The sequence below is a fragment of the Nomascus leucogenys genome, chromosome 15 (genome assembly GCF_006542625.1).
Source record: "Nomascus leucogenys isolate Asia chromosome 15, Asia_NLE_v1, whole genome shotgun sequence".
Lineage (NCBI taxonomy): Eukaryota > Metazoa > Chordata > Mammalia > Primates > Hylobatidae > Nomascus > Nomascus leucogenys.
In genome coordinates this window covers 18,810,795-18,838,021 of record NC_044395.1, presented here as the reverse complement: position 1 = coordinate 18,838,021, position 27,227 = coordinate 18,810,795, and the positions used below count along the sequence as shown (strand labels likewise).

Below are 27,227 nucleotides of genomic sequence, written 5' to 3'. Positions count from 1 at the left end.
TAGCAACCTAAATGAACTACGGCAACAATAACACCTATTATTATTGTTGGGAGGACCAAATGAGATAATGGAGATACACTCCCAAGACCCAGGGCATACTGAGGGCTTAATTAAATAGTCACTGAATTGGAGTTGAAGAAGGCTGTCCACACAAAGCAGGTAGGATTCCAGGGAAGAGCTTGTGGGAATGTGTTCTCCACAGGTTGAGGGCAGAAAATGGCCAAGTCTATGCTACGTTTAGACCTTGTCAACCACTAATGAAGGGAAACCCAGCTAGAGGCCTAGCCATAGGACTTGTCAAATTCTAATATGTGGAGTCTGTAAAAATCAACAACACTCCCCCATGGATTCATTAAAGCAAACAGCCCCTCTTATTTATCAATGCTATTCACCCCAAGTGAAGATGACAACAGTCAATTAAATAAACAAATCAAGTTTAAAAAAGCTTAACTCAAGGCAGACGTGATTAATTTCCTCATCATTGATTGACATTAACTATATCAGCCAGTTTTGCTATGGTAACAAACAACCCCTAAAATCTTAGCGGCTTATATCTTACAAGCATTTATTTCTTGTTCACAGAGCATGTTGGCAGCTGCAGATGCGCTTCACGAGTCTTCTGATTCAGGGACTTAGGCCGAAAGGACAGCCCCTAATTTGGGACCTGCTGGTCTGACAATAGAAAGAACTGAGCAAGAGAACTGACTGAACACGCCATACTCCTTGTAGCTTCTGAACTGACTCATATTCCATGAATCCAAGTAAGTCACATGGCCAAGCTTGATGGGGGTATGGGGAGCTGGCACACAGGGGCAGGAGGTGGGGGCATGGAATATAGTCCATTTTCTTGTTTGTTTGAGATGGAGTCTTGCTCTGTTGCCAGGCTGGAGTGCAGTGGCGCAATCTCGGCTCACTTCAACATCCATCTCCCAGGTTCAAGAGATTCCCCTGCCTCAGCCTCCCGAGTAGCTGGGATTATAGGCACCCACCACCATGCCTGGCTAATTTTTGTATTTTAGTAGAGATAGGGTTTCATCATGTTGGCCAGGATGGTCTCGATCTCCTGACCTCATAATCCGCCCACCTTGGCTTCCCAAAGTGCTGGGGTTACAGCCATGAGGCACCTCGCCCGGCTATGTACTCCATTTTCTAAAGGCTACCGCAAGCCACAGGGAAGCCACATGGATGCACAATGCTCTCAAGGGGAAAAAGTGAATATCCTAGAACAACAGTACAATCCACCACCATGAATCTAACCCTGTCCTTCTCACTCCATACACACCCACGTGGATTTTCATAGCATTCTTATTTAGAAGATATTCTATGTCCTATTAATATTATCTTCATGTATTTGATGCATTCGTGGGGGATGATTTGCAGTACAGGCCATGTATCTGAAGTCTTCTAAACAACTAGGAGCCCCTTCATCCAGACAGTCTGCATACTTTCTCCTGTAATCTTTCCTGCTGGCTCCCTTCATAGATGCCTGGCCTGTCTGGGCTTCCCTTCTCTCAAACTGGGCTCACTTACTGAAGTGACCTTTCTCTTGACTAGGCAGCTACTTTGATGACCTCCTCAAATGCAATGCAAAAGCTGGACTCTCCTCCACCCCCAAGCACTCCCAGGCTCCTGGGCAGGGCCATCAGCTCCACTCCAGCCATCCCTCCAGACTGGTGCCTGAAAAATAGAATTTCTGCTCCAGGTAATACAGCTGCCTCTCTCTGAATAATGCATGCCGTGCAGCACACCGGACCAAGGACAAGCGGTTGAGAAATTGGGGAGCTTTCATTTGATTTCATTATTTTGCTTTTAGACCCAAGCATTTGCTGCTGTCAGGCATTTCAAAGAGGACAAGACAACAAGGTGTTCTGAGACAAGCAGAGAAGGTCAGTCATCCTTGGGGACTGAGGGGATTCAGCAGAGAAGGCTGGGCTGGACAGCCCTTCCCAGGGGCACAAGGACCTAAAGAGGCACCTCAGTGGGTGTGCCCCATGCAGGGTATAGGAAGGCTTGAAATTTTGAGTAAACCAACTTTCAGGGGGATGCTTCCATAGAGGCTGGGGGCGAACACCTCCATCTACATCAGTTAGTGACAGAGGCGAGCAGAACACATGGAGAGCTGTGAGACAGCAATTAGGAATCACACAGTCCAAAGCAAAGGATCATCATTAGTAGAGTAAATGGCCCTTGATGAAGGAAATTTGACTCCAGTAAACAGGTGGAGTTCAAGCCAAGAATTAGCCCAGCTACAATAGAATCAGACACCCACCAGCCTGCTCCTACCTGGTTCAGTCTTCCCATAGTACCTGCCTGTGGGGTCCCAGTGTGAATTACATTGACCCTAAAGATGTCAGCCTTAAGCACATCCACACCTCACCACCACAGTACACACAGGCTCTGCTCTCACAAGGTTGGCTCTTTCTTTGTCCCTGAAGAGCACACATGAGTTCTCATTGCTCACGTCCATGCCCCCACTGGAATCCTCTCTCTACTCCCCTCTGCCCACCCAGATGCTTGCTATTCTTTAAGGAGCAGCATGGGTCCTACTACTATTTAAGCACTGAAGCTCACATTGATCTCTCCCTTCTCTCCATTTCTACAATTACCTCCATGAATGGCCAGTTTGTATTATTCTTGATAATTATAATAATACACTATTTCAAAGCATTTCCTCTCTGGTCCTCAAATGATGCTGCTCAGAGCTATAGGGTACTCCTGGGCGCCCCCAGGGCCAGGACGTGCCTCACCCTCAGGACATAAGCCTCATGCTTATGTCCCTGCCCCCCTCTAACTACAGCAGCTCAGCTCTTGATCTGTGTTTCAGTTTAGAGTTTCACATACAATTTTTTCTGCTTTAAAAGGATTGCACTATTGATTTAGAAACGACTACATTTTTTATTTCATCCTCATGAGAAGTTTGTGAGGCTTGTAGGACTAGGTATTATCACCCATATTTTGCAGCTGAGAAGCCCGAAGCTCAGGGAGACAAACTGTCTCATCAAGAGCACACAGCTAAGGGAAGAGGGAGAATCTCGATTTCTGTCTTTTTAGTCTAAATCCAGTGTATTTACAACCCACACTTGGGCTTATCTCTAACCTAATTGTTAACTTCTCTCAGAAGCAGAATTTTTATTATTTATTTATCTGGTTTTCTTGTTGCTTTTCTTTTTTTTTCTTTTTTTTTTTTTTTTTTTTTTTTTACGGAGTCTTGCTCTGTCACCCAGTCTGGAGTGGTACAAATGGTACGATCTCAGCTCACTGCAACCTCTGCCTCTGGGGTTCAAGCAATCTTCCTGCCTCAGTCTCTCAAGTAGCAGGGACTATAGGCATGCACCACAATGCCTGGCGGATTTTTGTATTTTTTGTAGAGACGGGGTTTCACCAGGTTGCCTAGGCTTGTCTTGAACTCCTGGTCTCAAGTGATCCACCCGCCTCGGCCTCCCAAAGTGCTGGAATTACAGGCATGAGCCACTGCACCTGGTCTTTCTCTGTTTGCTTCTGATTCCGAACATGGTTGTGGGCACACAGTAGGTGCTTACTACTTACCTAGCCCTGATTGCAGGTGCACCCTTGGCTTTGCTGGAGATGCAAGGCCTGACCTCACCTCATGCCTTTTTTAGGCAGCACATACCTGTGAGCTGAGTGATTTACAAGGCTGTACTAGGTACCTGGGCACTTTATGTAATCAAAGGGATACTTTCTTGCTCTCTTTCTCTTGCTGTTGACATGGTTACAAAATCTTATTATTAGCCCAGAGGATGGGGTAATAGGACATGACATTCACATTGTCAGTGTTTTAAAGAGCTGTAGTTACCTCCTGGAGAATAATCTGTGTATTGTAGCAAACAATAGTGCTGCTGCTGCACCTGGTGCAGCTTCTGTTTTCCGGCTCCCTCTTCATCCTTCTGCAGTTCTGAGAATGAGGCGTTCCCACCAGGAGGCAAGATCGGGTATCCTTCTTGGCCACCCTGGCCACACTGTGGGGATACACCACCATCCCTGTCCTCATGACCTGGGGAGAAGGCATGCAGGGAACCACCTTTAGGTAAGAGAAGGAGCAGAAGCAGTGGGCTGACTCACAAAGGAAAAAAAAAAAGATAAATCAAGATAAAATTGTTTCTAAATTGAATGTTTTTCACTATTTTCAGTGTGGTATCTGCAGTGCTCCAAGATGATTCCCTCTCGGGGGCTTCAGAAAAGCTGTAAATAGAATGAATTGCTTTTAGGAACTTAACTCTGGTAGTTCACTTCTCAAGAAAATACATGCTAATGCATGTAGACTATCATTATTGGGGAGACCTATGTACCGACTCTTTTATGTCTATGAAGAGCAGGTTTCTGATTGCTAGCATTTTGCCAAAGTCTTTGTCATGCGTGGGCTGAATATCTAGCAGAAAGAGGCAGATTCAGCAACAGCTACATGCTGTGTCTCTCCTAGGCCAAGGTTGGAGGGGGGTCTTGGTTTGCCTAAGAGAAGTTTCTTATGAAACCAGAAAGAAGGAAAGCACAGATTTTTCTAAGAGTCCCAATAAAAGCCAACCCGGTCCAGATTCACCTGCAATTCTGGGACCTCAGAGAGGTATAGAGACAGGGAGGCCCCCGCTCCAAGGGATGGGGGAACTCCCTTGGTCCAGCAGGATGCGGTGCTACACCCAGCCAGAGGGTGGCAGCACCTCCCGCATGCCCCATGGCTTTCTTTGTTTTCTGACCATTAAAGGGCACTGCTGTGGGACCGCCTTCCCCATGCCCAGCGAGCCTCTTCTGCGTCTCTTTCTGCTGTGGCAAAGTGGGTTAAACAGCGCGCGGATTTGCGAGGAACAAAGCCAACAAATGAGATATCAAACGCAGCTTCCCATGTAAGAGATCAGACTCCGGCGGGCACACACGCCGGCGCTCTGCTGGAGCTCCTTGGCTCTGCAGCCAGCTTCATTTAGGATTCATAAATACTTTTGCGCACTCCCGCACATACAGCCGCCAAAGGAATTTCATTCTGTATCATCTGCATTCAAATGCAACAAAGTGAAAAAAAAATGTGGACATTAAGAAGGAGAAGAAGAAGGAAAAGGCTCTGAAGAAAATCTGAGGCTCAGAGTGCTGGGTGTTGGGTAGCTGATGACTTGAGGAAGGCTTACTCTACCTCTGTGTTCCTACAGAGAAGCCTGTCCCTGACTTCAGTTCACCTGTCGCGTGGTGGGTGAATGCAGCCTAGACCTGCCGGCGTGGGGTATGCTTTTCAATGACACTTTTAAAATAATGAATTGGATGCTTGTCAAGGTAGGCATCAACTTTAGATAGGTGTCGGTCCTAAAGTTCCTCCTTGCAGCTGCTGGGGAGCTGGGACCTTTTGAGCTCCAACTTGGGCCTCAGGTAGCAAACTCAAATGCTTTTGGGAACCAGCCCGGGGAACCCAAAGGTATGAAGCCAGTCAGGTAACTGGAGCGTTCCCACTCAGGCGGAAGAAGGGAGCAGCTACTCCATCCCAGCTGGTTATTGTGGTTATTATTATTATCCCAGCTGGTTATTATTTCTTTCTTATCAAAAGAAACCAGAAACACATGTTTTGTTTGTTTTGCGATGGAGTCTAGCTCTGTTGCCCAGGCTGGAGTGCAGTGGCGCCATCTTGGCTCACTGCAACCTCCTCCTCACGGGTTCAAGCAACACTCTGGCTCAGCCTCTCAAGTAGCTGGGATTACAGGCACCTACCACCACGCCCAGATAATTTTTGTATTTTTAGTAGAGACAGGGTTTCACCATCTTGGCCAGGCTAGTCTTGAACTCCCGACTTCGTGATCTACCCGCCTTGGCCTCCCAAAGTGCTGGGATTACAAGCATGAGCCACCGCGCCCGGCCCAGAAACACATGTTTTTAAAACGTATGAAATCTGGTTTTAAGTAATAAGCACCAAGTTTTAAACTATTAAATACTCTGTTGGTCTAACAAAACAATTCCAATAGATTACACCTCGTAGGAATTCTACCCTAAACACCCTAGTCTATCAAAGACTTACCTTCTGTCATTGTTTGAAACACTTATCTGTGTCTCAGAATTTGCCAGGTTTTATTTTTCTGACTTGTTTTCTAGCTTTTCGTTGTTTGCTCAGCAAGACTATACGCATTTCAAGGGCAGGGCATGTTTTATTTCTGTTTTTTCCCGGTAGTTCTCAGCTGACAGTAAAAGCTCAGCAATTTTTAGTTAGTTATAACCTAACCTATCCCATTCCACAAGATATTTGACAATTTCTACATAAATGCATGCTATAGAAAATAAAACAAATAATTAGATGCATCAGAATAAATAAGTGGACTTGGCCTTCTAACCGAGTGCTTTTATAGGCATGGTGCTTGAGTGAGTTTCCTCAGGATAATATCCAAATATCTTCCTTAGATTATATGCAGACCCAGAAGCTTGGGAGGGTCCCTGGAACATGGGAAAAGCTCACATAGTGTGAATAAAGACAAGGCAAGTGCAATGGACTTGGAGAATGAGTTCTGTGAATAGCAAGGCAGAGAGATCAGGATGTGAGATCCACGACCAACCTGGAACTAAGAACCAAAATAATGAATGGCTGCCTCTCTGTGGAGCTTCTTTTGGTTGTAAGTGACAGACATAAAATTGAAAGTGGCTTAGGCAAAAAGAGGAAAGTATTTGAAAGATGCTGAAATAATATCCTTCCAAGCCATAGGACAAGAAAGGATTCATTTGGACCCACAGGAAAATCTGAACCAGACATATCACGGTAACTCTGTGTTTCATCTCTGTCTGTTCTTCATTTTCTCTCTGTGCAGCTTCATTTTCTCCCTCAGCAGCAGGCTTCCTCCATGCATTAGGGAACAGAACGACCAACAACCTCCATGCCTCCCATCTCTCAGCTTCCACCCCTAGAGAGAACTGCTTCACACTCTTCTCATAGCAAGATGGAAACCCCTGGGGAAGGGCTCTGAATGCCTCACTGGAGTTTAGATGCCCACCTCAGAGCCATCCCATTCAATGATGACAGCTATGACAGGGGTGGCCATGACGCCTGGCTTTGGAAAGATACCCATACATGGAGTAACAACATGGCAGCCTTTATTTAAACCACATGGTTCCTTTTAGGAGAGAAACATTTCCAAGAAGAAGAGGACACTTCCTAGAAGAAGGGAAGGGTGCTGGCAGATCAAATGTCCCTGAAGTTCATATAGCACTTGGCTACAAATGGCTTCTATTTGTATCATCTCATTTTATTTATTTTATTTGTCCCTCACAAAACTGTGAGTAGTGTAGAGTATCTATAATTGTTCCCATTTGACTGGTGGAATAAATAATGTTAAGAGAGACTAAGCAACCAAGGTCACATAGCTTTGAAAAATGGCCAATCCAGTACTCAACTCATATCTTTTTTTTTCTTTTGCTTCAATTCCAACACTCATTCCACTATACAGGAGGTGAGTGGGAAGGTTGTGACTTTCCAGAAAAAGAATTTTTTATTGCAAGATCATGCTTTTCTGAATAATATAAATCCTGGCTGGTAGATCTCTAACTAGGCTGCTCCTCCTCTGCTCTTCAAGGTTTGCTGGAATTTCCTGAGATGCAAGCAGCTGACCTCAATGGCCCTCTCTGCTCAGTTTAAGGATTTTGTCGTCTGCCCAAGATCCATATCCAAAGATTCCACATCCATCCCTACTCTACTCCTGCATGTGTAATTTGAGGTATTTAGAGGAACTTCTGCCTTATGAAATGACTGGAGTCCTCTGGGCCAGAAGCATGACTACCCACTGGAAAAGAACTGAGACAGGGGAGAAAACAATGCTGGGAATGCAGTACCAACTGAGATGAAGATGATCCTTTCCATTTTTTCAGCTGAGAGCAGTACTGCTTGCCATTGGTGGATGGCACAGCCCTATATTGAGTACTATGGCCATGGTGGCAAGGTACTTGGCATCTTCCATGCAAAGACGAAAGAAAGAGGCCTTCTCACCTGTATCACCAGAAGACTCCTATAGACTCACTGTCTCATGGTCTCTCTTGCTTTTGAGGCAAATCATGAATATGCATCTTTTTTTCATCCTGCCCATCAATGCCCAGAGAAGTCCTGGATCTAATTGATTTGAGTTGGATCAGCCAGGCCCTGTGTCCAAGCTGCCTCGCCTGAGTGTAGTAAGTGCAGCATACTAAAAAGAAAGAATTACTCCTGACACCAGGATTATATCCTTGCCAAATGCATCGATAATCTATTAAAGATGTGGAATAATATAACCCTACTTATCAATTGAGGGAAGCCATCCTGAGGAGGCGGCAAGTAAGGTTTCGATTTCCCTTTCTGGATGAACCGTGCCCCTCCATCCCACAACGATTTGCTGTTCCCTAGGTTTGGCTTCATGCATAATTCAGTTATCCGCATGGCAGGAAAACATTTAGAAAACTTCTTTTGCCTTCTCCAGGAGGCTGGGGCAAAGGTGGCTTACAGCTATTCATCCATGCAAGGAAAGCTATCTCTGCTGCAGCCCACTGGAAGAGACGGGGCCATGGCCTTTCTCATTCCCATTTGGGGACTTGCCTAAGGGTAACATAATGAATTGCTCTGACCCAGTCAGAGAAGAAAAATACAGGTTGGATGAGATAAATTGATGCCACTCCTGTCTTCCCAGCAGTGCTAGTGGGGACAAACTCCTGCCTTGAGGTTTTGCTTTCTCAGAAGAAAACCGTAGTGTTTTTATGTTGTCGATGAAGGTGAAGGAATAGAGTTCTCTGGGGTGTTACAGGGAAACTTACAAGAGTTGGCTGGTCTCTAATGTTACATTTATTCATCTTAAAAATTTAATGATCCTCTGCTATGTTCCAGGCACTGTGCTAGGTCCTGGGAATATGCTGAAAATCAATCTCAAAACACTCAGAATGTAGTAGGAGACACACACAAGTATACAAACTATTGTATTTTGCATCTTTGATGCCTGAGATGTTAGAATCATTTATTGTTTTTATTTATTCTTCAGGTAGATATTTTTGAAGCACCAACTATGTGCCCAAGCCTGTACTAGATGCTGAGAATACAGCAGTGAATGAGACAAGATAAGGTTTCTAGGGAGGAAGATGAACAGTAAACCAGTACACAAAATACATGCACAAGATAGTTACAGATTGAAATATACCCTCTGAAGGGAACAGTGGATGATATAATAGAAAGTGAAGGGAGTGGGGGTAACTTGGGATAAAAATATCTCTCAGAAGAGGTGATATTTGAGCTGAAATTTATAGATTAGAAGAAGCCAGTCATGCAAAGAGATAAACAAGGAATAATGTTGACAACAATGGTGTGGTGGTAAATGTTTTACAGCCAGCTCTCTGGGGGAAAAGAAAGCCCTGATTTGCAGTGGTTGCCAGTTACCATGGTGTAAATACTCCCACATTGCCAGTTTAAAATTGCCAACGTGATATCCCTTAATGCAGACTTGGGAAGAGATGCGTACAATGGATCCTCACTAGCCTGTGAGAGCTGCCTCCAGCACACCGCCGTTTGCCAGTTACCTGGCCATACTGAGGGGCAAGTAGGGAATGGGTCCTGGTCAATGCTAAGGTGTTAGACACAAGATGATGAGACTAGAGAAGGTTCTCTGGAGCTACAGGTTGGGGATCAGAAGTGCTACATTCAGACACAGCCATGATATATTATATGGATAATACGCCCCACCAGTCAATGCAAAAGGCATCATACCTTATCCTTCTTGTTACTATTTAAAAATTGGATATTCCCACACCACCCATATAGATATTTTATACTTACTTTAATAGGTTCAGTTTAAGTGTGTGTGTGTGTGTGTGTGTGTGTGTGTGTGTGTGTATGGATGGATGAATAAGGCATGGCATTAGGGGTACAAAAATGAGAAGTACTAAGTCCCTCCACTCATGGCTGTGGCAGTCTGATAGAGAAAAGGGAAATAGGGAAAGAAAACTAACATTTATTAAACATCTGCCACTAACATACATTAAAGAGACCAGTAGAGGGAAACACAGATAGATCACATATATTTGCTATGATATAAAGAAAAGATTTTTTATAGTTTAATACAACTCAAAATATTAAAAGGACAGAATTTCTGGGCCAGTTGGACTAGATGGGTGGTTTCTCTTGGCTCAGACAAGGAAAAAGAAATCTGATAAGAATTGGTCTTATTACTCTTTTGATGATCACCTTGTTTACCCATCAAGGAGGGTTTGGGAAGGACCCCAGAACTCAGCTTATAGACTTTGGCCATTGGCAGTTTCCAAAACCAAGAATCTAGAACCCAGAGAGATGGGTAATATAGGACAGTTGGCAATTCATAAAATGCTTTAGCAATACCCAGAGACTCATGGGAGTGAATATTACCATCCTCTACTTGGCATGCAGATACTATAATTTACAACATGAAGTTTACATAAAAGGAATTGTTCTCTCTGATTGGCATTTGGGAGATGGGCCCTGATGATAAGTGCACTCCTTTGCAGGGCCGGCCAATAATATTTCAGTCTCTGGCCTTTTCAAACCACTTTGTCAGAGGCTCTACAAAGATGCATTGATTTATCTTGTGAAAACAATAAAGAATTTGAGATCCTGGCAGGAAAAGCAGAGGAGAAATCCAGCAGGGTTTTAAATCCGGGACCAAAACTTGGGAGAGAAATGTGAATTGTTTATGCATCCAGAAGAGATAGTTGAATCCATGGAAGGGTGATTATTCCCTCACTTGGAAGTAAAGGAGGAACAGCAGAAAAGGGAAGACAACTTATAGGAATCTGGATGTTGGGGCAGAAGGAGGATGCAGAGAGGAAACTGGAAATGAGATGTTAATTTCTTAGAAACAAATGAAAAGGAAACCATGGAAGTAAAGAGTTTCACAAAGGAAGGCACAGCAAGTTCAAATGTGGCCAAGACAATATGAGATGCAGAACCGAGCAAAGGCCCTTGAAGCAGGTGGTGAAAGACGTCACTGATCATCTCTGTGACAGCAGTTTCACTAACACTAACATCTTTTTTTGTTCTAGGATAAAAATAATTACAAATGTTTAGAACCAATAAAAAGCAAAGATTGGGTACCAAGAGAGATGGAGGAATATCCCAGAAGGGGGAGAAGGGAAATGGGACCAAGAACACATGTGGAGGACTATGTCACAGCAAGACAGAGGGCCTTTGAGGGTGTAAAGGCAGAAGAAATGCTGTGCTGGAGAAAAGAGAACTTGAGGAACACCCTATTGTTGGATGAAAACACAGTGAGGTCACCTTCTGAAGCTAAGAAGGGGAAGGAAAGCTGCTGTGGGGCATTTTCTTCATGGCCTCTTGACACCCTCCTGGGGTTCGAGAAGTCAGAGATGACTCAACACAGCACCGCCACTTTTTGGCACTGGCTCTTTTCTTTGGGATAACTATGGTGTAATGTAAACAGTACTGGGCTTGGGCACTCAACACTCAGAGTACAATTTTGTCCCTGAGAGGTCTCCTTGGCTTTATGTCCAGGAACTCCAGCTCGTGGACACTGCATCTGAAAATTGCACTGTTATCTCAAACTCACTGGGACAGAATCCAGCAGAAAATAACAGAATCTTAAGTGCCAGAAAAATTACCTGGTCTAATTCTTGGATTCCCTCTGTAACATACCCTACCAATTGCCCTGCTTGATCATTTCCTGTGACAAGGTACTCACTACTTATTTAGGCAGCTTGCTCCATTTTTAGACATGTCTAATGGATAAAAAAAAGTCTTCCTTATATTTGTCTTAGATCTGACCTCTGGGCAACTCAGAATACAGAAATAAATTGGCTAATTTCTGTTCCCCTGGGAGTAGCTGTCAAAGATTTGAAGAGAGCCATCATGTATCCTTACATTTTCTATTCTTCAAGGAAAGCAAACCAAATACTCCTTATTATTTCTAGGCTTCTCACTATCACATTAATTCTCCCCCATACTCATCCCAGGATGCCAATGACTGGTAGGTGTGCCTCTGCTGAGCCCACCTCCTGACTCTACCTTTTCACCTATTCAATTTCTGACCCCCTTGACCAGAGTTCTTTCCTCTGATTCCACTTCTTTCATTCCCCTCTGAACACTACTGTCAGACTAACCATCCTAAACAAGGTTTGTTACAGGTCACTTCCCTTGTCAGAAAAACTTCAGTGGTTCTCCATTTACTATAAGATGAAGTCCAAATCTGGCATTAAATGCCCTCCAAAATGAGGCATTTCAGTATTGCTCCAAGCTCTTTGTTCTGAATATTCCCCTCCAATGGGTTTATTCACTCATCCTCCCATTTATTCATTGAAGAAACAATTATTGAGTGTTTACTATATGCCAGGCACTATGATAGGCTAATAGAGACCCAAAGATGACAGAGAAATGGTCCTTGACAAGAAGGGGTTCACAGTATGATGGGGAAAAACACCATGTCAGTACATAAGCAATTCAGGTTACTACATGTAGCAAAACACAGTCATTAAATATCACGCCAATGATGTGTAGCGGTAACAGGGAAGGAAGAGACCCACTCTTCTTGGAGTGGATGGGAGAGCATTCACAGGGAGAGTGATGTTTCAATTGAGACTTGAAGGGTAATAGAAATATGCATGGTTAATAAGACAAAAATATTATAAGTAGAAGGAACAGCTTCTGAAAGGCCATGTTCTAGAAAATTCAAGTTGTCCAACATTTCAGTAGAGTATGTCTAACACTTCAATGTGGAAAATGTGAGAGAAAGCAGTGATGAGCTGGTAAAATTTTAACAACCAGCTTTTTGGGGTGGGGTTACGGGAACCCTGATTTTCAGCACGCCAATTTCTATAGTGTAAACATGCCCAACATGGCTGATTTCAAACTTCCAAGACATCATTAAACTCAAAGCTGGGAAAAAATATGCTCGACTGGCTCTCAAAAGCCAGCAGGAAGTAGAGAAGGCTATAATCAGGAAAGGCTTTTTATATGCTATAGAATTGGGATTTTTTGTCCTATAGGATTATGGAGAGCCCTTGAAGGGCTTTAGACTAGATAATGTCATGACCAGCTTTGCCTTAACAAAAGCAAGTGCAAACTGCCCGTGTGTGTACATGACAGGTAGGGATGGTGTTGGAGAAGTAAGTGATCAAAATTAGGACACTGATTCCCAACCCTAGCCACACACCACACATTAGAATTACCTGGGGAATTAAAAAATCATGGTATTGTGACCTCAATCCTGAGATTCTGATTAAATCTGGCTGGGCTGCACCTTGGCTTCAGTAGGTCATAAATGCTCCTCAGGTGATATTAATATACAGCATGGATTGCAGAGCACTGAGTTAGGATACTATTTCTCTGAAACATATTTTCTCGCTATTTAATTTCATATTTTGCCTTGGGAACATCTCCAGCTCCACCTCTGAACATTCTTCATTTGTCTCGGTCCAATTTGGGTGGCCAGCCCTTCCCTTCAGACTCAGTTCTTCTTGTTTCCCTCCCCTGATGTCTTTTTGTACCTTCTTTTGCTTCCCAGTCTGCGCTTACTCAGGAGCCAAATAATGAGTGCCTTTGGATTCCTGCCTTGCTGCTTGCTATGAGACAGCCCTGACCACTCCCACTCCAAGACCTCAGTACGAAAACCCCTAAGCCTTCTCGGAAGGAGAGAAGGGACAGAAGACTGAGGGAAGAGATGACGGATATCTGCATGGATATGTGGCTGTGAAAATTACAAGAAATTAATAACAATATAATGATAATGAGTTACCAAATGATTATTGTGGGCTACTTTCTAGATGCTTTTTATGTATTTGTTTAAATCTTCAACAACTCTGTGAAGTAGGTACTATTATTATCATCCCTTTTTCATATATGAGAACATTGAAGCACAGAGAAAATAAGTAACTTCACCAAAGTCAACAGCTGGTAAGTGGCAAAACCTGCCTACAAACCAATGCAGTTTGGCTCAAGTGATCCTCTAACCACTAAATTCTTCTGCCTCTTCCAAGAAATACTTTGGTATACTTGAGAGAAGTCTTGATTATTCACTGGATGTACATGGAGGGAAAAGGAGAAGTTAAATTCTAGGTTGCTGGTATTGGAATTTGAGAGGACAGGAGTTTCATCAAGCAAAACAGAGAATTTAGGAGGAAAAGATATTCTACAGGGTATGGATTTAGACATGTTGAGTTTGTATTGCTATGGCAGATGACCAGCAAATGGCTAAGTATGAGGACCTGGGGCTCAGGAAAGGAAATATGAATTGGAAATACAGTATAGGTTTTTACAGTTGTCAGGATTGAGGTGGTGTGGAAGCCATGGGAACAGGGGCAGTCACTGCATTCACTCACGTAGAGTTTGTAGATTGAGAAGAGAGAGGGTCAAAGTCAAGCACTAAAGAGACAAACATTGAATGAGACCTGAGTAAAGGACAGTGAGTGCAAAGGTGGAGAGACAGCAGAAGCTTCAGGGGAGCATGATATGGAGGAAACCAAGTGAATATGGAAAAACAAACTAACTCCATTTTTCTCCACTCTACTACTCTCACTCAACAACCAATACTTCACTCCTGGCCACCAAAATGTGAGGTTTTTCCCCCTCACACCCATTCCCAACCAATTTGCTGGCACCCAGATGCAGCTGGATATCCTGCAACTTAACTGGATTCCAACACTGTCTACTTGGAGATAGCACAGACTCTACAAGTCAAGGACTCAGACCCACAAGACTGCCTCCGGCTTCATATTTCAGTTGCAACTCCCAGGTTGTGACCTTTGCTTCTGACCCTCCAGCTTTACATCAGGGTTCCCACAATCCCCTCCTTGGGTTCCATAACTTCCTAGGATGGCTCAGAGAAACACATGTTTACTGGTTTCCTATAAACTATATTACAAAGGACACAGATGAACAGTGAAATGAAAAGTTACCTGGGGCAAAGTGTATGGGAAGAGGCACAGAGCTTCCAAGCCTCTCTGCGTATACCACCCTCACAGCACCTTCATGTGTTCAACAACCTGGAACTGCTCTGAACCCTGTAGTTCAGGGATTTTTATGAAGGCTTCATGATGTAGGTGTGATCTATTATTTAACTCAACCTCCAGCCTTTCTTCTCTTCCTGGAAGTCAGGCAGTGAGGCTGCAAGTCCCAAGCTTTTAATCCTGGCTTGGTCTTTCTGGTAACCAACCTCCATCCAGGAGCCTACCAAGAGTCACGTCGTTAAAACACAAGAAGTCCTTATTGCCTAGGAAATTCCAAAGATTTTAGGAGCTCTTTAACAGAAACTGGGGGCAGAGACCAAGTATGTATTTCTTATCATATCACAATGTCATGCCACTAGGAAGTGGATTATTCCTTGAAAGTGGGAGAGTTTGATCAGTAGTATCAAATATTGTAGGAAGCGCAAGTAAATAAGACAGAAAAGTGGTCACTGGATATGAACATAGAAGGTCATTGGTGACTTGCCAGAGTACTTTTAGTGGTGTAGTAAAAGAGTGAGAGCCATAAGCTGTGACTCATGGGGTATATGGAAAGTGAAGGACACACAAACACAGTCATGTATATATGTATATGAATTATATATATTAGAATACATCCCTATATTAGAAAAATATATATTAGAAAACTTTATAATTTTTAAACCATATATATTTGAATCATCACCATGAGAAACAAAATGAAGCACTTTAAAATGGATGGGGAAGTGTGGATGATTTTTTGTAAATGTTTTTGCTTGTTTGATTTTAAGACGGGAAAGCCTTGCAGATATTTATATATCAAAAGGATAAAGGCAGAAAAGAGAAAGAATTTGATCCTGAAGGAATAAGAGAAGGAAAAGTGGCCCAAAGTAGGTGGGAATGATAAACCTTGAACAGAGGGTCATATGATTGTAGAGATTACAAAGTATCCCATTGCGGGTTTAGACACAGGTATAGTTAACTCACACCTGATAGCCTTCTTATACTTTGTGAAGTAGAAAGCCAGAGGTTCAGAGAATGATTAAGGAAAAGATGGGTTTGGAATATCTTCTAAAGGAATATTGACAGTGAATTGTCTAAGCCAAAGGAAAGGTTTGTTAAACAGAATTGAAAATCAGTTCATACCGGAAATTATAAATTTCCAATAATGTCAGCTTGTATGGATATAAAATTTTCTCTAGCTCTTCTCAGCCATACATGTTTAGGGACAGAGAATATAGATTGCAGAATGAATTTGGAAAGAATGCCAAGTAAGAAAATGGGAGAAAAGAGTTGAAGTTACAAGTGAATAACTCAAGATATCAATGTGGGTTTTATGGTTGGTAAAAGAATGAAATTAAAAGGTAGTTGATAGATGAAAGGAAAATGAGGGATTCACAGGCCTAGAGACATCAGTGGGATTGAAGAGCAAGTACAATAGGAATTAGAAAGTAAAAGAACTGATACACTTATTTTGGCAGAGAAGGGCCACTAGATTTGAAGTTTTCACACTGAAGGAAGAGCCAAATGATGACATACAGGTAAGACACAGCCATATAGGAGTGGAAACAATGTTCAGTGGGATTAAGAAGGTCAAGGAACTTAGGAGCTATTGTGTTGGATCAGCTCTCCAAGAATTCTGAAATATTCCCATGGAGCAGTATGCAGAGGAAGACTCTAAGTGCTTATGGCAATGTGATTATATGTTAGAGCATCTCAGGAATCTGTGTAGAATGAGGGCCTCATTAAGTTCACTTATTCTCCTTCTTCCCCACACCAGGGTTATACTGTTTCCTCTCACCACATTAACTGAGACCATCCCCATTTTTTTGCTCAGGCTCTATCTCTCCAAACCTGGCTGCAGAGTGAAACTCAGCCTTCTCAGTCCTCATATCCCTGATGCTTCTGAGGACAATCCTGCAGGCCCTTTTGGTTCTGAGAATCTGCTGATTGCTGTCAGAAACTGAAGTGAAAGTGGCAGGTAGCAAATGTAGGAGACTACAGTTTCCAGAATCTTACACCTTCCTCTCTGGCATGGTCTCCTGGGTGTATTTTCTGACTCTTTTCTGGAAGGTGCAATGGAAGCCACAAGGAACTTGATTTCTCCATAAATTCCTGAGTGGGGCTCAGCAAACCAAAATCTTTGGACTGAACTTCCCCTCTCTTTGAATATGGGCCAATTTCTTCATGTTTTATATTACAAAACACAAAAAACAGAGACATTTTCAAAATATAACAAACATTTGTGTTTCTACAACTGAAATTAAACAGAAATTAATATGTTGTCATATCTGCTTCAGATCTCTTTTAAAAGAAATAATTTCAGTTACAGATAATGTCCCACCTACATTCTTCTCCCATCTCTTCACCCCACAGATATCTACTAACTTGAAGTTTGTGTAATGTCCATTTGTGTTGCATGCTTTTACTATTTATGTGTGTCTGTAAATAATACATACCCTATTACAATTAATTTTTTCACTCAATTTTTTCTTATGAGCTTTCTCCAAGTTGATATATGTGGCTGTAGTCTATTCACTGTAATTACTATATAGTATTTCACTGTATGAATAAACCACAGTTTGTTAGTTCCCTGATAGGGCACAGTTTATTTCCATGTATTCACTATTAGAAGCAATGCTATCAAGAGAATCCTTGAATTTGTTTTCTTGCGCACATTTACTAGACATGGTAATGTCTAATGTGTTCACAAGAGAGAGGCTAGAAAGGATATTGCCATAGTTTATGTATGGTACGGGTATATTTAACTTCTTAAGAAATTGCCAAACTGTTTTTCAAGGTGTTTGTGTCATTTTTTTTATTTATACCAACAGCGTACGAGAGTTCCTGTAGCTTCAATTCCTTACCAACACTTGGTGATGTGTCTTTTTAATTTTAATCATTCTAGTAGGTATAATAAAGGTATCTCATGGTATGGCTTTAATTTACTTTTCCCTTATGACTAATGATGTTCAGCATCTTTTCATGGTATATATTCTTTGTGAACTATCTTAAATGTTTACCAACGTTTCATTGGATTATTTTCTTCTTATTAAGCTGGAATAAGTTCTTTACATAATCTGCATTAAAATTCCTTGTAAAATACCTGTATTGAGAATATTTTATTCTAGTCTGTGGTTTACCTTTTCATTTTGCTAGTTTAAAATTTTTAAATTAGTAATTATTTTCTTTAGGGCTTTTGCTTTTTGTGTTTTATTCAAGAAATATTTGCCTACCTCAAAGTCATGCCAATTTTATGCTGTGATTTTTTTGTCTGGAAATATTGTAATTTTAGCTTTTGTGTTTAGGTCTATGATTCATTTTTAGTTCATTTTTGTGCATGTTATTAGGTGAAGGCTGAGTTTTACTTTTTTTCATGTAGATATCCAGTTATCTCAGCACCATTTGTTGAAAACACTTTTCTTTCCACAGTGATTTATCTTGTGACCTTTGCTGAAAATCAATTTACCATATATTGGAAGGTCTATTTCTGGACCTTCGATTCCTCTCCTTTGATCCAAAAAATCTATCTTTATATGAGTACCTGTGTATTACTATAGCTTTATAGTAAGTCTGGAATACATATAATATAAATCTTTCATAGCTGTCATTTTTCAAAAAAAATATTTTGACAAGTCTAATTTCATTGCATTTCCATATAAATTTTAGAATCAACTTGCTATTTTCTAAAAAAGAAGGCTGCTAGGACTTTAATAGGAATAGTTTGAAACTGTAGAGTAAATTAGGGACAACTGACATCTTAACACTATTGAGTCTTTTGATCCATGAACATCGTATGTCATGCCATTTATTTACATCTTTAAAAATCCCTCTCAACAGTATTTTGTAGTTTTCAAGATACTGATCTGGCACATATTTTGTTAAATTCATCCCTACATATTTTCATTTTATACTAGTATTAATAATATAATTTCTCATTTCATTTTTAAATTGTTTATTGATAACATATAAAAATATAGTTAATATTGGTATATTGTGCTTGCATCTTATAAACATGATAAAGTCACATATTTATTCTATAGATTTTATTATAAATTCCTTATAATTTTCTGTAAAACTATAATGTCACCTGCAAATAAAGATAGTATTACTTCCTTTATTTCACTCTGTATACCTTTATTTTTAAAATTATTTATTATTTTTAGTTGTTTTTAAATTGATGTAAAATTTACATAACATATAATTAAACATTTTAAAGTGTACTACTCAGTAGCATTTGGTACTTTCACAATGTTGTGCCACAACTTACCTCTAGCTAGTTCTAAAACATTTTAATCAATCCAAAATATAACCCTCGGTCTGACATTTCAAGATGGCTAAATAGGAACAGCTCCAGTCTACAGCTCCCAGCATGAGCGACGCAGAAGACGGGTGATTTCTGCATTTCCAACTGAAGTACCGGGTTCATCTCACTGGGGAGTGTCGGACAGAGGGTGCAGGACCGTGAGTGCAGTGCACCAATCGTGAGCCAAAGCAGGGCGAGGCATCGCCTCACCTGGGAAGCACAAGGGTTCAGGGAAATCCCTTTCCTAGTCAAAGAAAGGGGTGACAGACGGCACCTGGAAAATCGGGTCACTCCCACCTTAATACTGCGCTTTTCCAGTGGTCTTTCAAACGGCACAACAGGAGATTATATCCCGCGCCTGGCTCGGAGGGTCCTACCCATGGAGCCTTGCTCATTGCTAGCACAGCAGGCTGAGACCAAACTGCAAGGCAGCAGTGAAGCTGGGGGAGGGGAATCCGCCATTGCCAAGGCTTGAGTAGGTAAACAAACAGCTGGGAAGCACAAACTTGGTGGAGCCCACCGCAGCTCAAGGAGGCCTGCCTGCCTCTGTAGACTCCACCTCTCGGAGCAGGGCATAACCAAACAAAAGGCAGCAGAAATCTCTGCAGACTTAAATGTCCCTCTCTGACAGCTTTGAAGAGAGTAGTCGTTCTTCCAGCATGCAGCTGGAGATCTGAGAACCGACAGACTGCCTCTTCAAGTGGGTCCCTGACCCCCAAGTAGCCTAACTGGGAGGCACCCCCAGTAGGGGCAGACTGACACCTCACACGGCCGGGTACTCCTCTGAGACAAAACTTCCAGAGGAACAATCAGGCAGCAACATTTCCTGTTCACCAATATCCACTGTTCTGCAGCCTCCACTGCTGATACCCAGGCAAACAGGGTCTGGAGTGGACCTCCAGCAAACTCCAACAGACCTGCAGCTGAGGGTCCTGATTGTTAGAAGCAAAACTAACAAACAGAAAGGACATCCACACCAAAACTCCATCTGTACGTCAGCATCATCAAAGACCAAAGGTAGATAAAACCACAAAGATGGGGAAAAAACAGAGCAGAAAAACTGGAAACTAAAAAGCAGAGCACCTCTCCTCCTCCAAAGGAATGCAGCTCCTCACCAGCAACGGAACAAAGCTGGATGGAGAATGACTTTGACGAGTTGAGAGAAGAAGGCTTCGGATGATCAAACTACTCCGAGATAAAGGAGGAAGTTTGAACCCATGGCAAAGAAGTTAAAAACCTTGAAAAAAAATTAGACGAATGGCTAACTAGAATAACCAATGCAGAGAAGTCCTTAAAGGACCTCATGGAGCTGAAAACCAAGGCACGAGAACTATGTGACAAATGCACAAGCCTCAGTAGCCGATTCGATCAACTGGAAGAAAGGTTATCAGTGATGGAAGATTAAATGAATGAAATGAAGTGAGAAGAGCAGTTTAGAGAAAAAAGAATAAAAAGAAACAAACAAAGTCTCCAAGAAATATAGGACTATGTGAAAAGACCAAATCTACGTCTGAGTGTACCTGAAAGTGACAGGGAGAATGGAACCAAGTTGGAAAACACTCTGCAGGATATTATCCAGGAGAACTTCCCCAATCTAGCAAGGCAGGCCAACATTCAAATTCAGGAAATACAGAGAACGCCACAAAGATATTCACGAAGAGCAACTTCAAGACACAGAATTGTCAGATTCATCAAAGTTGAAATGAAGGAAAAAATGTTAAGGGAAGCCAGAGAGAAAGGTCGGGTTACCCACAAAGGGAAGCCCATCAGACTAACAGCTGATCTCTCAGCAGAAACTCTACAAGCCAGAAGAGAGTGGGGGCCAATATTCAACATTGTTAAAGAAAAGAATTTTCAACACAGAATTTCATATCCAGCCAAACTAAGCTTCATAAGTGAAGGAGAAATAAAATACTTTACCGACAAGCAAATGCTGAGAGATTTTGTCACCACCAGGCCTGCCCTAAAAGAGCTCATGAAGGAAGCACTAAACATGGAAAGGAACAACCAATACCAGCCACTGTTGGTATACCTAATGCTAAATGATGAGTTGATGGGTGCAGCACACCAACATGGCACATGTATACATATGTAACAAACCTGCACATTGTGCTCATGTACCCTAAAACTTAAAGTATATTAAAAAAACGAAGAAAAAAACAATAACAAAAAAATGTAACCCTCTACCAATTAAGCAATTACTCTCCACTTTCCCCAACCCTACCTCTCCTCCTCTCTAACCCCTAGGAACCACTAATCTGCTTTCTGTCTTTACAAATTTACAAATTATGGGTATTTCATATAAAGGGAATTATATAATATGCAATCTTTTGTGTCTGGCTTCTTAGCATAACGTTTTTGAGGTTCATCCACATTGCAGCACATACTAGTACTTTATTCCTTTTTATAACTAAATTATATTTTATTGTATGTGTATACCATAATTTGTTTATCCATTCTTCCGTTGATAGATGTTTGGGTTGTTTCCACATTTTGACTACTGTGAATAATACAGCTATCAGCAATTGTGTACATATGTTTGTTTGAGTTCCTGTTTTCAATTATATGAGATATATACCTAGCAGCATAGAATTGGTGGGTCATATGGTAACTTTATCTTTAACCACTGAACTGTTTTCCACAGTAGCAGCACAGTCTTACATTCCCACCAGCAATGCACAAGAGTTCCAATGTCTCCACATCCTTACTAGTACTTGTAAATTTTTATCTTTTTTATTATAGCTGTCCTGATGGGTATGAAGTATTACCTCATTGTGGTTTTGATTTACATTTTCCTTGTAACTAAAGACATTGAGCAACTTTTCTTTCCCTTTTTGTTATGTATTTTTAGATGAAAATCATTCAGCTTTATTGAAGTATGATCAACAAATAAAATTATATATGTTAATGTATGATGTATGATGTGATGATTTGATATGTGTTTGCACTGTGGAGTGATTACTACAATCAGGTTAACACATCCACCACCCCATATTGTTAGCTTTTTTTAAAAAAAAAGTTGAAGAATACAATACAGTATTATTAATGATAGTCACCATGCAGGATATTATATCCTCAGAACTTATTTACCTATAACTAAAAGTTTGTACCCTTTGACCAACATCTCATTTTTCCCACCCCCGCCCCAGCCCCTTGGCAACCGCCATTCCACTCTCTGCTTCTATGAGTTCAACATTTTTTTTCTTATGATTCCACATATAAGTGATACCATACAGCATTTGTCTTTCTCTGTCTGGCTTATTTCACTTAGCATAAGGGCCTGCAGTTTCATCCACGTTATCACAAATAGTAGAATTTCCTGCTTTCTACTGATAAATAATATTATGTTGTATGCATACATCACATTTTCTTTATTCAATTATTCATGGATTGCTGCTTAGGTCATTTTTATGTCTTAGCTACTGTCAATAATGCTACAATAAGCATAGGAGTGTTGATAACTTTTCAAGATACTGGTTTTGTTTCCTTTGGATATGTACCCAGGCATGAGGTTGCTAGATCATATGATAGTTTCATTTTTAACGTTTTGAGGACCCTCCACGCTGTTTTTCATAATGGCTGTACCAATTTACATTCCCACCAACAGGATATAAGGATTGCCTTTATTCCACATCCTTGCCAACACTTGTTATCTCTGGTCTTTTTGAATAGCCATTTGAACAGATGTGAGGTAATATCTCATTGTGGTTTTGATTTGTGTTTTCCAGATGATTAGTGACTTTGAATACATTCTCATGTACCTCTTGGCCATCTATATGCCTTTAAAAATCAGTTTTATTGAAGTAGAACTGATATAAAATAGACCACACTTATTTAAAGTGTACAATTTGATAAGTTTGACACATGTATATAATCATAAAGCCATTGCCACAATCAGGATAATGAACATATTTAACATAACCAAAAGTTTTCTCAGCCCCCTTGTATGCCCCCCACCCTCATCCTCACAGGCAACCACTGACTTGCTATCTGTAATTGTACACTACTTTGCAATATCTAGAATTTTAATAAACAGGATATAGTGTGAATTAGTTTGGTGTCTAGCTTCTTTCAATCAACATAGTTATTTTGAGATTCATTCATGTTTTAAATAGATTATTTCTTTTTATTTATGAGTAGTATTTTATTGTATACCACAAGGATTTTCTCTCCTGTTTTTAAAATTTATTTTAAAATATTTAATTGATAAATAAAGATTGTATATATTCAAGATATACAATGTGATAATTTGATATATATATACATTGTGTAATGATTGGCACGATCAAATCAACACACCCATCACCACCCATGCTGTACATTAGATTCCCAGAACTAGTGAATCTTATTACTAAAAATGTGTACTTTGTGATTAATTTCCCACAACCCCCTTTACCCCCTAGCCACTGACAACCATCATTCAACGTGTTACTATGAATTGGACTTTTTTAAGATTCCATATATAAGTAAGATCATAGAGTGTCTTTCTTTCTGTGTCTGGCTTTTCCCACTCAGCATAATGTCCTCCAGTTTCATCCATATTGTTGCAAATGGCAGGATTTCCTTCTTTATCATGGCTGGATAATATTCTATTATGTATGTATGCGTGTGCATATATTTATATACATATATACTATGTAAGTATATTATATACATATACTACATATAAAATATATAGTATATGTAGAAATATAATATAAATTAGATATAATGAATATATATATATACATATATATAAATTCTTAACTCATTCTTCTGTCGATGGCACTTAGATTGTTTCCATATCTTGGCTATTATAAATAATGCTGCAGTGAATATGAGAGTGCAGATATCTCTTTGAGATACTGATTTCATTTCCTTTGGACATATACCCAGAAATAAAGTTGTTGGGTTTTCTGGTAGTTCTATTTTAAGATTTTTGAGGAATTTCCAAACTTTTCCATAATGGCTATATCAATTTACCGTCCTGCCAACACTATTCAAGGGTTTTCATTTTTTCACAGCCTCACCAGCATTTACCTCTTGTCTTTTTAAATAGCCACTCTAACAAGCGTGAGATGATTGCTCAGTGTGATTTTGATTTGCATTCCTCTGAAGATAGTGACGTTAAGTAACTTTCCATATACCTGTTTGGCATTTGTATATCTTCTTTGGAGAATTGTCTGTTCAGAGCCTTTGCCCATTTCTTAAAAATCAGCTATTTTTTTGTTTGATTTGCTGTTCAGCTGTGTACATTCTTTATATATTTTGGATATTAACCACTTATCAAATACATGCTTTGAAAATATTTTCACCAGTTCTCTAGGTTGCCTTTTCATTTTGTTGATTGTTTCCATTGCTGTGTGAAAGATTTTTAGTTTGATGTACTCCCACTTGTGTATTTTTACTTTTGTAGCATCTGTGTTTGATATCATATTCAAAAACTCATTGCCATGGCCAGTATCAAAAACCTTTTTTCCTGTTTTCTTCTAGAAGTTTTATAGTTTCAGATATTACATTTAAGTCTTTAATCCATTTGGGGTTAATATATGTATATAGCAACATACAACAGTCCAGTTTCATTCTTTTGTATGTGGCTATCCATTTCTCCTATAGCCATTTATCAAAGAAACTTTTTTTTCTCCCATTGTGTATCTTCATTGTGAGCTCTTGTCAAAGATTAGTTGACCACATATGCATGAGTTAACTTCTGGGCTCTCTATTCTGTTTCATTGGTCTATGAATCTCTTTTTTATGCCACTATCATACTCTTTTGATTACTGTAACTTTGTAATGTAGGGAAATTAGGTAGTGTGAGGCCTCCAGCTTTTTGGTTAATTGCTTTGGCTTTTCAAGGTTTCTTATGGTCCCCTACACATTTAAGTATTTTTTTTCTATTTTTGAGAAAAATGCTTTGGAGTTTTGATAGAAATTGAATTAAATCTGTGTATCATCTTGGATAACATGGAAATTTTAACAATATTTATTCTTCCAATCTCTGAACATATCTTTCAATTTACTTGTGCCTTCTTCAATCTCTTTTATCAATGTCATAGTTTTTAGTGTACAGGTATTTCATCTCCTTCTAAATAATTTGTTCATTTTGATGCTACTGTAAGTGGAATTATTTTTTAGAATTTCATTTTTGGGCAGTTTGTTAGTATATAGAAACAGAAGTGTATATAAACACTTTCTTTCCTTTTTGAACAGTTTGTTGTCAGTGTATAAAAACAAAAGTGACTTTTGTATACTGATTTTGTATTCTGCAACATCACTGAATTTATTACAGATATTTTGTAGCCATTAGGATTTTCTACATTTAAGATAATGTCATCTGAAAACAGAGGCAATTTAACTTTTTCTTTTCTATCTTGGATGCCTTTTATTTCTTTTTCTAACCTAATTGCTCTGGCTGGGACTTCAAGTATTATGTTTAATATAAGTGGTGAGAGTAAGCACCCTTGTCTTTTTCCTGATCTTAGAGAAAAGCTTTCAGCTTCTCACCGATGAGTATGGAGTTACCTATGGGCTTGCCATATATAGTCTTTGTTATGTTGAAGTGCATTCCTTTCACATCTAATTTGTTGAAAGACTTTATCATAAAAAGATGTTAAATTTTGTCAAATACTTTTTCTGCATCCATTGAGATGACCTTATGATTCTTTATTTTGTAAATATGGTGTATCACATTTTTAATTTGCATATGTCAATTGCATATGTCAAACCATCCATGCATCTGAAGGATAAATTGTTTGATTATAGTGTTTTAGCCATTTAATGTGCTGTTTAATTGAGTTTAGTAGTATGTTGTTGAGGATTTTTGCATCATATTAGTCAAGCTATTGGCCTATAATTTTCTTTTCTTGTAATGTTCTTATCTGGCTTTGGTATGACACTAATGCTAGCCTCATAAGGTGAGTTTGAAAGTGTTACCTTCTCTTCAATTTTTTTAAACAGTTTGAAATGAATTGGCCTTGGATCCTTTTTAAAAAAGAATTCACCCATGAAGCCATTTGGCTCTGAGCTTTCCTTTGTTGGGAGGTTTTTGATTACTGATTCAATCTCCTTATTTATTGGTCTGTTCAGATTTTCTATTTCTTTATCATTCACTCTTGGTAAGTTGTAGGTTTCTAGGAATTTATCCATTTCTTCTGTTATCTAATTTGTTGGTGTATAATTTTTCATAGTATTCTCCTATGATCCTTTCTATTTCTGTGATGTCAATCATAATACCACCTTTTTTACTTATGATTTTATTTGAGTCCTTTTTATTTTTTGTGATTAGTCTAGAGGTTTGTCAATTTTGTTTATATTTTCAAAAAGTCAACTCTTACTTTTTTTTAACTTTTCTATTATCTTTCTAGTGTCTATTTTATTTGTTTTTTTATCTAATATTTATTCTTTCCTTCTGCTTACTTTAGGGTGAGTTCTTCTTCTTTTTCTAACTCTTTGAGATATAAAATTACATTGCTTATTTGAGATCTTTCTTCTTTATTAAAGTAGGCATGTGTTGCTATAAACTTTTCTCTTAGCACAGCTTTAGCTGTATCCCATAAGTTTCTGTATGTTAGGTTTCCATTTTCCTTTGTTTCAAGATATTTTAAATTTTTCTTTTTAATTTTTTCTTTGACTTATTGTTTGTTCAGGAGTGTCTTGTTTAATTTCCACATGTGTTTCAATTTTCCAAAATTCCTCCTGTTACTAATTTCTAGTTTTATAACACTGTGGTCAGAAAAGGTACTTGAGTTTATTTCAGTCTTCTTAAACTTGTTAAAATTTGTTTTGTATGCCAACATATGATTCATCCTGCAGAATACTTCATGTGCTCGAGAAGAATATGTATTCCACTAGTGTTGGATGAAACATTCTTTATATGTCCGTTAGGTCCATTTGGCCTACAGCATTATTCAAGTATGGTGTTTCCTTATTGATTTTTTGTCTCGGTGATCTGTTCCTAGTTGACAGTGGGATAATGAAGTCCCCTTCCATAATCATATTGCTGTGTGTTTCTCCCTTCAGTTCATTAATATTTTCTAATATACACAGGTGCCCC

General features: G+C 39.8%; 1 long non-coding RNA gene across 1 annotated transcript; it reads left to right on the top strand.

Annotated features, from left to right (window-relative positions):
- The first annotated feature begins 590 nt into the window (after positions 1–590).
- On the top strand, positions 591–13,702 carry LOC115838623. Its single transcript, XR_004033679.1, has 4 exons — positions 591–761; positions 1,555–1,702; positions 1,814–1,886; positions 13,473–13,702. It is a non-coding gene; the product is annotated as an uncharacterized LOC115838623 (long non-coding RNA).
- The last annotated feature ends 13,525 nt before the right edge of the window (positions 13,703–27,227 follow it).